This window comes from Homarus americanus, unplaced genomic scaffold, assembly GCF_018991925.1.
Source record: "Homarus americanus isolate GMGI-L3 unplaced genomic scaffold, GMGI_Hamer_2.0 scaffold12810, whole genome shotgun sequence".
In the NCBI taxonomy this organism is placed as follows: Eukaryota; Metazoa; Arthropoda; class Malacostraca; order Decapoda; family Nephropidae; genus Homarus; species Homarus americanus.
Window position 1 is genome coordinate 504,197 of NW_024749229.1, and position 10,675 is coordinate 514,871.

Here is a 10,675-nt window from a genome sequence, read left to right on the forward strand (position 1 = left end):
GGGTCCACACTACCTGACACACTTACCTGATACACACTTACCTGACACACCTCACCTGCACACACTCCTTACCTGGGTCCACACTTCACCTGGGATACACACCACCTGGATACACACCCTCACCTGCACACACTTACCTGGGTCCACACTTACCTGGATACACACCTCTGGCCTGACACACCTCACCTGATACACACTTACCTGACACACACTTAACTGACACACACTTGGCCTGGGCACACACTTACCTGGATACACACCTCATTACCGGACACATTGCCCTGGAACTGTAATTATCCGTAAACGTTCCACCGTCTTAGTCTGACTTCGATCTTGGCACTTTCAGTACCCGGAAATACTATAATACGTCTCTCTCTCTCGATAAGGTCTTTAGAGTTGCTATTTTAAGCTCTTATATATAAAGTGTAAGCGAGACACACTATGAGTCCAAATTTAGTCACAAGGCGCAAATCCAGACTCCCTCCACACCTCCCCCCCCTTTACTAAAATCCGTTCTTAGCCGTTCTTTCCATTCCTCATTATAAATCCGGAATCTGGATTCGTTGTTTACATCTGTGCTCGCAGATGGTGTTGCCAGACGTATGTGAGGGCGAGACAGGCGCGAGATGTAACTGTTACTGTGGTCTTTATTATCTTCCTCCGCGATACTCTCAGGTGAGTACAATTAAATATGCACTCGAAGATTTGGGAAAATGCTTGGAACTCATTAAAAATATGTTGATGGGAAGGTGGATGGGATGGGAGGCGAGGGAGAGGTGGCAGGGGGACGAGAGCCAAAGCTTTTCCAGAATGAGTTTCTGCGTCACAGGTCTTCATTGATTGGCTGGGCTTGCGACGTCATCGTGACGTCACGCCCAGAAGGGAAAAGGTAGACAGGGTGGGGACCCCTGCAACACAACCACCACCACCACTTGCCCCACCCCTCCACCACCACTTGCCCCACCCCTCCACCACCACTTGCCCCACCCCTCCACCACCACTTGCCCCACCTCTCCACCACCACCACTTCTTCCACCCCTCCACCAACGCCCTCAACCACCAGGTGGCTTTTCCTTAGTCAGGTGGTTCTTCCTCTCAGTCAGGTGGTTCTTCCCCTCAGTCAGGTGGTTCTTCCCCTCAGTCAGGTGGTTCTTCCCCTCAGTCAGGTGGTTCTTCCCTCGTCAGGTGGTTCTTCCTCTCAGTCAGGTGGTTCTTCCTCTCAGTCAGATGGTTCTTTTCCTTCAGTCAGGTGGTTCTTCCCCAGTCAGGTGGCTCTTCCTCTCAGTCAGATGGTTCTTCCCTCAGTCAGGGTGTTCTTCCCTCGCCAGGTGGTTCTTCCTCAGTCAGGTGGTTCTTCCTCAGTCAGGTGGTTCTTCCCTCAGTCATCATGGCGGTTCTTCCTCTCAGTCGGATGGTTCTTCCCCCAGTCAGTGGTTCTCCCCTAGTCAGGTGGTTCTTCCCCTCAGTCAGGTGGTTCTTCCCTCAGTCAGGTGGTGGGTTCCCCTGTCAGATGGTTCTTCCCCCTCAGTCAGGTGGTTCTTCCCCTCAGTCAGGTAGGTTCTTCCCTCAGTCAGTGTTCTTCCCTCAGTCAGATGGTTCTTCCTTCAGTCAGTGGTTCTTCCCTCAGTCAGGTGCATTTTCCTCTCAGTCAGGTGGTTCTTCCCCAGTCAGGTGGTTCTTCCTCAGTCAGGGTGGTTCTTCTCAGTCAGGTGGTTCTTCCTCAGTCAGGTGGTTCTTCCCTCTCAGTCAGGTGGTTCTTCCTCTCAGTCAGATGGTTCTTCCTCTCTGTCAGGTGGTTCTTCCCTCAGTCAGATAGTTTCTTCCTCTCAGTCAGATGGTTCTTTTCCTCAGTCAGGTGGTTCTTCCCCCAGTCAGGTGGTTCTTTTCTCTCAGTCAGGCAAGGTTCTTCCTCTCAGTCAGATGGTTCTTCCTCTCAGTCAGGTGGTTCTTCCCCTCAGTCAGGTGGTTCTTCCCCTCAGTCAGGTGGTTCTTCCTCTCAACCTCGCTCCTCCCACAACACACACACACAGCCTCCCACAACCCCACTATAGTATTCAGCCCTCAACAGCTGGGTCAGTCCTCCGCCCATCGTCATTACCTCACGTATGCTCGGCCCTGTAAATCATTCCACCTGGCCGGATGTGTCAGGTAAACCGCGCTGCAGGATCTTGTGAATGACTGAGTGTGTGTGTGTGTGTGAGAGAGAGAGAGAGAGAGAGTTCAATTCCGTGTAGACCTCGAGACATTCTCTAGGTTTCGGTCGCACGTGTTTAAGTCTCGATCTCTGAAATCCTTGGCCTCGGACTTTTTTATTAATACCTTTCGAGACAACAAATTTAATTCTTTACTTTCAGGTAAGTTGTTAAGTCTGGGTTCAGGTAGAAAGACTTACCTCGCTTGAGTCTGCTAAGAGTTCACCATAACATTAAGAGTTACCTAAGTCATATTCACTTATCGTTGTCATGGTCACCCCAGGTCCTTCCAGGTCATCCCAGGTCCTTCCAGGTCCTTCCAGGTCATCCCAGGTACCTCACTCCACATACAGTTGTCTATATATTACTGTATTTATGAGTCAGTGTGCTCTATCACCCAAGGCCGTTTTCATCACCTATGGGGATCTGGATTAACCTCTGCTGGTTGACCTGGGTGCCTCTTACTGCCACCCCTACTCCCCAAGGACCCGACATGACCTCTGACACTATTTCATTCGACTATCGCCGTTCATGACTGGCACTTCTCTGTGTACGTTAACCAGCGGTATTTAACTACTCATATGTATATCATGAAACTGAAATAAGATACGAGTCATTCGGTAGTTAGTACACACACACACACACACACAGACACAGACACACACACACACACACACACACACATCATCATCAATCTTAACTCGCCTTATGGGAGTATTAATAAAGACTAAAATTGCTACTGGTCTCGCTCTCGACTTCTAAGAATCTCGGTCTCGGAATGGCCTCGACTACACCACTGATGTATATATATTGTGGAAAGAAGATGAATAAAGTGTGTGTGTGTGTGTGTGTGTGTGTGTGTGTGTGTGTGTGTGTGTAAAGACAACACTTGTTTTCCCTGACATCACGTGTTATACATCACATCCCTTGTTATCTCTGACATCATTTGGTATCTATCGCGTCCCTTGTTTTTCATGATGTCATTTGTTATCCATGACGTCATTTGTTCCTTGATGTCTTTAGTTATCCTTGGCATCCATTGTTATACATGATGTCACTTGTTTTCCATGATTCACTGCTCCTGAATGACGTAGTAACATGAATTAAATACTACGCCTAACTGCAGTTAATTCTTATAAACAAAATATATAGAACATTATTTGTTTTTCATTTTTCATCTCCTGTTGCGTCACAAAGTTATTCTTGGGGTTTGTTTAATCTTTTATCTATTAAATGTCACCAGAGATGCACTGGTGATGTCTCTCATCTGTTTCTGTGTCGTACATGTTATTATTTTATTACAACTTCATGTTAATTTTTTTATTGGTAAATGTTTCTTTTTGTTACTGGTGAATGTTACATTTTTAATAATGACAATAAAATATAGGAATAAATTGACACCTTGAGGTGGTGACACACACACACAGACACACACACACACACACACACACACACACACACACACACACACACACACACACACACACACACACACCTCCCAACATCCGCAAATGAATATTCGTCTCCCATTAGAAGTGACGACAAGGTGAGATCCGCTTGAATATAGGGCAGAGGGTCGTGTGTGTGTGTGTGTGTGTGTGTGTGTGTGTGTGTGTGTGTTGGAGGTATGTGTATAATAATAATAATAATAATAATAATAATAATAACAATAATAATAATAATAATGATAATAATAATAATAATAATAATAATAATAATAATAATAATAATAGTAATTCAGTAATAATCATCATCATCATTGTAACTCACTCAAACATACTAACAGCCGGAGTACTAAGGAGGAATGACCCAGAAAATGTAGTGATCCCAGACGGCTTCATTTATTTATTCATTCATTCATTCATTCATTCATTCATTCATTCATTCTTTCGTCCCTTCATTTATACAGTCCATCTTTCATTTCTTCATGCATTATTTCATTCATTATTTTAGTTCCTCATTCATTCACTCCTGCATTCTTTCTTTCATTTATTCCCTTACTCATTCCTCCCTTAATTCATTCTTTCCATTATTCATTCCTCCTTTCATTCATTCATTCCTTCTTATATTCCCTCATTCTTTCATTTCTTCACTCATTCCTTCTTTCATAGTAAACAGTTGGAAATAGTATATAATACTTCATTACCTCATATTAATTAGTCTTGTAGAACATGAACACCTGTCATTAAATTTGGGCCGTAAATTATTTTAATTAAGGTAATATAATTCTGCTCCTGAAGTGAGAAAATATTATTCACGAAACATTATATTTTAGGTAACATAATATTCGTCTTTGGTTATAGAAATATACGTTATATTATCATCATTAGTGCAGAAGGATTCACTAAAAGTTTTAAAAATGTTCTCGTCTGTAATTCAAGAAAACCTCAAGTTAATAATAATTAGGTGTGGAGAGGTCTTAAGAGCCGGACCATTGAAGCGGTTATATACAGTATACAAGACATCAAGAAGAGCAGATCAGTGTTTTTTTTATTATTATTATTATTATTATTATTATTATTATTATTATTATTATTATTATTATTATTATTATCAGAACTTTATTAATATTAGGTTATATAATTCTTGTTTTTAAGTTAATATCTGGATACACAAAATAATGGTTCTTATCGTCTGTACTTGACGTAGTGTTTACTGTTTGTTATGGTGGTCTCCTGTGGCTTTTGGTGGGCCATGGTGCTGGGTGGTTGAAGGTGGCGGCAACTTAAGAGTGGAGAACTGTCTCCTTCTGCCACTCTTTCAAGGTGATACACTCAAACGCTGTGACAGATAAGACCTCCAGCTTAAAGGTCTGTCACTAGCACAATGTGTGGGTGAACAGGATTCGCCTGTCTTGTGTGTGTGTGTGAAGAAATAAGTGAATAAACTAAGTATTTTATTTTTCCCGCGCAAACTGGGTCGTTTATTTATTGAGGGGACCAGCTGGCCCACGCTCAGGAGGGTCAGGCAGCAGCGTATGCAGGCTTGACCTCGCCCCATGTGACCTTCACCTCCACCATCACCACGTAGCCTAAACAATTAATGTGTTGAACTTGTAAACGCAAGATGCAAGATTCCCGAGCCGTACGTGTCGGTTGAATCGTTCAAAAGCTGCGCTGTGGCCACTGATTGGTTGCCTCAGTTCCCGGGGAGTTGTGGCTGGCGTAGCAACCCACGCCAACCAATCAGCCCCTTGCATTTTCCCGCTCAAGAATTCATGTTACCGCGGCTGACTCGAGCGAGAGTAAACCCTTGACAACTGTTGCCAGAGAGCCGCATCTCTCAGACGACGGGATGACTTAAGGATGAAGTGCGTGGTCTACGGTCTCTGGCTGAGGTTTTGATGAGGATGACGTAGGCCAATCTGGTATGAGTGGTGACGCCACGGTCACCTGCATAGCTGAGTGAGGGTGTGGGTGACCGAGAGGACGTTGGCCGCAGGGTGAAGGGGATAGACCAGTACAGCCTAGGAAGTACAGCCGCTGTCCTGCCGGGGTTTTGGTGGGTCACGTGGGACGTGACGCTCAGACTTTACTCCAGATTCTGAGATGTGGGATGACGTTGTGCTGAGATGTAAGAGAAGCGCTGAGAGAGGACTGACTGATGTAGAGGGAATAACAGTATGGATATGAATCAGGGATGTGATCAGAGGACAGTAATGGACGAAGACTTCCTTAAACAACTGTGGCGGCAAAGTCTTGAATGAAAGATAATCACTTTGAGACTCAACTTTAAAACAACGGTTAAACTTAGGAAAATTAATTATATAAAAAGAAACTAAAAACGAAAAATAAAATATTGAGAGCTGAAAGAAGAATTCTGGAATCGACTTTGAAATGACAGTGTATAATAAACGTAGACAAAATTTAAAAACAATATTAATAAATAACTTGTCATTGAAAAAGGTATTGCGAATTAAAAAAAAGAAAAGGTAAAATTATATTAAAAAATAGACGTGACTGTAACAAGCCTTAAAGTAATCCCCCAATGTTACGTAATACCAGAAAATATTATACTGTACCCTGCTAGATTGTTATAGCGTGTTGTGCAAGACGAGGAAGCAACACGTATAACACACGAACTAGAAATATAATTGGCTGCCATTATTATCTTTTCCTGCTCAACCCAACACAAATAAAAACAAATAAAATATGAATAAAATAACAGAAATACACGCTTGAAAATGTTACCCAAAGTGAAGTAACATATTTTTTATACACAAAACTAAGAAGGTTTTATTTATATTTTAAACATGTACCGAGTGTATTCGTCTTAATGTTATTGTAAAATGAAGCTCCCCAAAAAATATAGGGTTACATACTGAATATTTTAATTGGATAAAAGGGGGAGGAGGGTAGCTCTTGCATCTCGTTACGTTAGAGAGAAGTGAAAGAAGTAATTGAGGTATTTACCTGGTGCGTGGAGGAGGAGTTAAAAGAGAACTGATGGCGCAACTTAAGTCTCTCTCTCTCTCTCTCTCTCTCTCTCTCTCTCTTCTTTCACTTTGTCTCGGATATGACCTGTGATCGTTAGCCGGGTGACTTTCGCAATGTCAGGGAGAGGAACAGTCAATACAGACATACAGCAAATGGCCAGATAGCAAAATACTTCAACCATGGTGCTACATACAATACAATATACATAAGGTATACATTACACAAATGTATAAATACTTATAAAAAAATAGCCTGATTACACATACAGTTAGCGCATATACATACACTAACCCTATAAAACAACACATACATGCATACTTATTAAAACAACATACTCTTAATTACACTTGCACTGTAGAAAATATTTATACGTACACATACAGTACAAGGACTTTAGTTTGTGTTCCCTGAGTCACTGTACATGGTGTGGTTCATTGAGTCACTGTGCATGGTGTGGTTCATTGAGTCACTGTACATGGTGTGGTTCATTGAGTCACTGTGCATGGTGTGGTTCATTGAGTCACTGTACATGGTGTGGTTCATTGAGTCACTGTACATGGTGTGGTTCACTGAGTCACTGTACATGGTGTGGTTCATTGAGTCACTGTGCATGGTGTGGTTCATTGAGTCACTGTGCATGGTGTGGTTCATTGAGTCACTGTACATGGTGTGGTTCATTGAGTCACTGTGCATGGTGTGGTTCATTGAGTCACTGTGCATGGTGTGGTTCATTGAGTCACTGTGCATGATGTGGTTCATTGAGTCACTGTACATGGTGTGGTTCATTGAGTCACTGTACATGGTGTGGTTCACTGAGTCACTGTACATGGTGTGGTTCACTTCTACCTCCCTCCTCCCACCATCCCCTCATTCATTCCTCCCTCTTTTGCCCACACCTCCTTCTTTCCCTTCTCCCTCCTGCTTCCATACCTCCCTCCTCCCTTCCTTCCTTCCTGCCTCCCTTCAACCACACCCCACTCCTCTCTCCCTGCTCCCTCCCTCCCTCTTCCCTTCATCACACCTCCCCCTCCCTCCCTTCTCCCTCACCTCCCTCCTTCCTCACCCTCATACCTCACCTCTCCTTCACCCCACCAACCCTCCCTCACTCTCACCTCCTCTCCCTAACCAAACCTTCTTCCTTCCTCCCTCCCTCCCCCTCCCTCCCTTTCCCTCCCTCCCTGCCTCATTCTGTCCATTCCTCCCTCCTTTCCTGTCTCTCCCTCCCTCCCCCCTCACATAGAGTACGTTGCCATGGTGATGGTTCTCGACCTAGTGTAGCAGCTGTAACGTCCTCAGGCCACCTGTGTAGACCTTCAGGCAGGTGTTGGTGATAGGTGTGTCTGTACCTGTAACGCATTGGAAACACTTGTAATGTTACTTTTCAATGTCTGGAAACACCTGCCTCACCTTTTTAAATAAGACGCAAGTGTTGGTGATGGGTGTCACCAGCTAGAATGACACCTGTGATAATACTGCCATCAGTAACTAAGGAAACACCTGTAACACAGAACATCTGCTTCACCTGTATCATTCAGGTGTTAGGATGGCTTATGTAACCTGTAGAGCCACCTGTGATCGTTGGAACTTTTGTATTAAAGGAAATATCTGTGATGCCTCATTTGACGTGTTCAATGATTTCAGATGACGTCTGCCATCATTTGTCTCACCAGCACCATCTGTCCCTGGCTGTCTTGGGGTGGTGAGGAGGCTGTGTCCACCTGTAACCCACACCTGCTATTATAAGGTCATCTGTAACAGGAAAAACAGGTGTAAAAATACCTCTCTTGATTATGATACACGTGCTTTATGTGTTGACACCTGTGGCCTCACATGTGATGTAAGGCAACAACAGGTCTAACTAGCTGGAGAAGACACCTGTTAGCTTAGCTGTAACGCGTCACATAATATATGGTTGAATATTTGTATTCTTCCCTGTTACATAAAATAGCAACAGCTGCTATACCATATATACCGAGATATTTGTAATCATACCAACACACACACACACACACACACACACACATACACACACACACACACACACACACACACACACACACGTATTTAAATACCATCAATAAGGCGCCTTACTATGAACTATTTCCGTCTGTTTGTTTCTCCTCAGAATGTCTCGTTTATCTCTGTCTGTCTATCTCTTGTCTCTCCTTTTCTTTGCCCTGTCTCCCTCTTTCCCTCACCCTCCCCTAACCCTTCTTCCTCTCCCCTTTCATCCTTTCCCCTCCCTTAACCCTCCCTCTCTCCCTCCCATCCTCCCCCACTCTTTTTCTTTCTCCATTCTCCTAACTTCTCTCTCTTACTCACTCCCTTCTTTCTCACTTTTTCTCTCTCTCTATCTTTCTTCCTCGCCCCCCCCTCCTCCCCTGGGCCAAGGGAGGAGGGGGAGCGCGTTGCCCGGATGCATGACGTCAGAGCCCCCAAAATAGGTGTACAGAAATAGGTCACTCACAGAAGACCATTATGGCTAACACGACCCAAAGGTCATCTCTCTTCACTACAGCCAATCAGAGTGCGTGCCCCTCTTATCTATTTATGGCCAATTAGAAGGCGTGTGTTTATTCTGTGCACTCAGAAGGCGCGTGCATCTTTATTCTGGCCAATCAGAAGACGTGTCTTTCTTAATCCTGATCAATCAGAAGGCGTGTGTCTCAATCCTGGCCAATCAGAAGGCGTGTGTCTCTATTCTGGCCAATCAGAAGGCTTGTGTTTATTTTCGCCAATGGGGATTGGTGTAGCATATTCGTTCTGGGCGATCATTTTGGAACTATCTATTCTCTGGCCAATCAGAAGAACGCTTCTCTTTACTCTTTCCAGTGAGAATGAAGGTAGGTTTTTGCTCTGGCCAAGCAGGTTTTGGCTATTTATTTTTTAGCCAATCAGAAAAGAATCAACTTATAATTTTCGCCGACGAGGACAGGTTTTTAATGTTTCCGTCCAATCATGGTGGAGCTATATTCTTTGGCCAATCAGAAGCAAGCGTCTCTTTATTCTGATCAATGAGGATATATGTACTATTAAATCAGGCCAATCAGGAAACCCCTTTATCTTCCCTTTGACCAATAAAACGTATACATATTGCCTCACAGATTTTCGTAAAGTTGACGTGAATGTTTATTCTTCACTACAACAGCAACATTGTCCTCACGTGTTGATGAGCAGGTCTCCCGCAGGTGTTGCCGTTTTAATACAAGAATTTACGCGGTTTACATGAAACTCTATGAGGCAGTTTAGTGTAGAAGGTGTGAGACTCCTGACGCAGCCAGCGACACCCGACCATCTTTATCATCTTTGTTTATTTTCGAATTAAACTTACGATGGAAATCCGGCAGCATTGGTTGAGTTTATCTTGGACAGCTGTGCGATAAGACTCTGACGGTCGGTAGTGTTCACGTGTTCTTCAACTGATAATAGAAGAAAATAATATTCGACAACTGAAACGAAATAAAAAGAAAACATTACGAACTCATGTCGTTTATATCAAGATATTTGTAAACTGAAACAGATAATAATGTGGGAATCTTACCAGTCTAGTTGTATATCTCTCATTAAGCTTTGCTCCACATAATGATCGGAGGAATCCTATCATACAGCTTATAATTGCAACTTTACTCACATCCGTCGAATTAGTCATGTCCTGCCTGCCTGCTTGGGTATCATTTCTCGTATAATCCGCACACTACCGGAAGTTGAGCCTTTCCGGTGAGTGTTAACATGCGTTTGCTGGTTTAAGTATCCTGGTGGCTTGGATCAGGGACTCCCTAACCTATGGTCCGAGGTCCGGCGCCGGTCTCTGGCTTTAGATTTACCGGTTTTGTTGGATTTGTCTTACCGTTGTTCATATTGTTTATATTTTTAGTAAAACATAATGTTCTTAAAATTTGTGATCATCAATAATAATACTGCCCACCATCCTCACGCCCACCATCCCCACGCCCACCATTCCCACGCCCACCATCTCCACGCCCACCATCCACACGCCCACCATCCACACGCCCACCATCCACACGCCCACCATCCACACGCCCACCA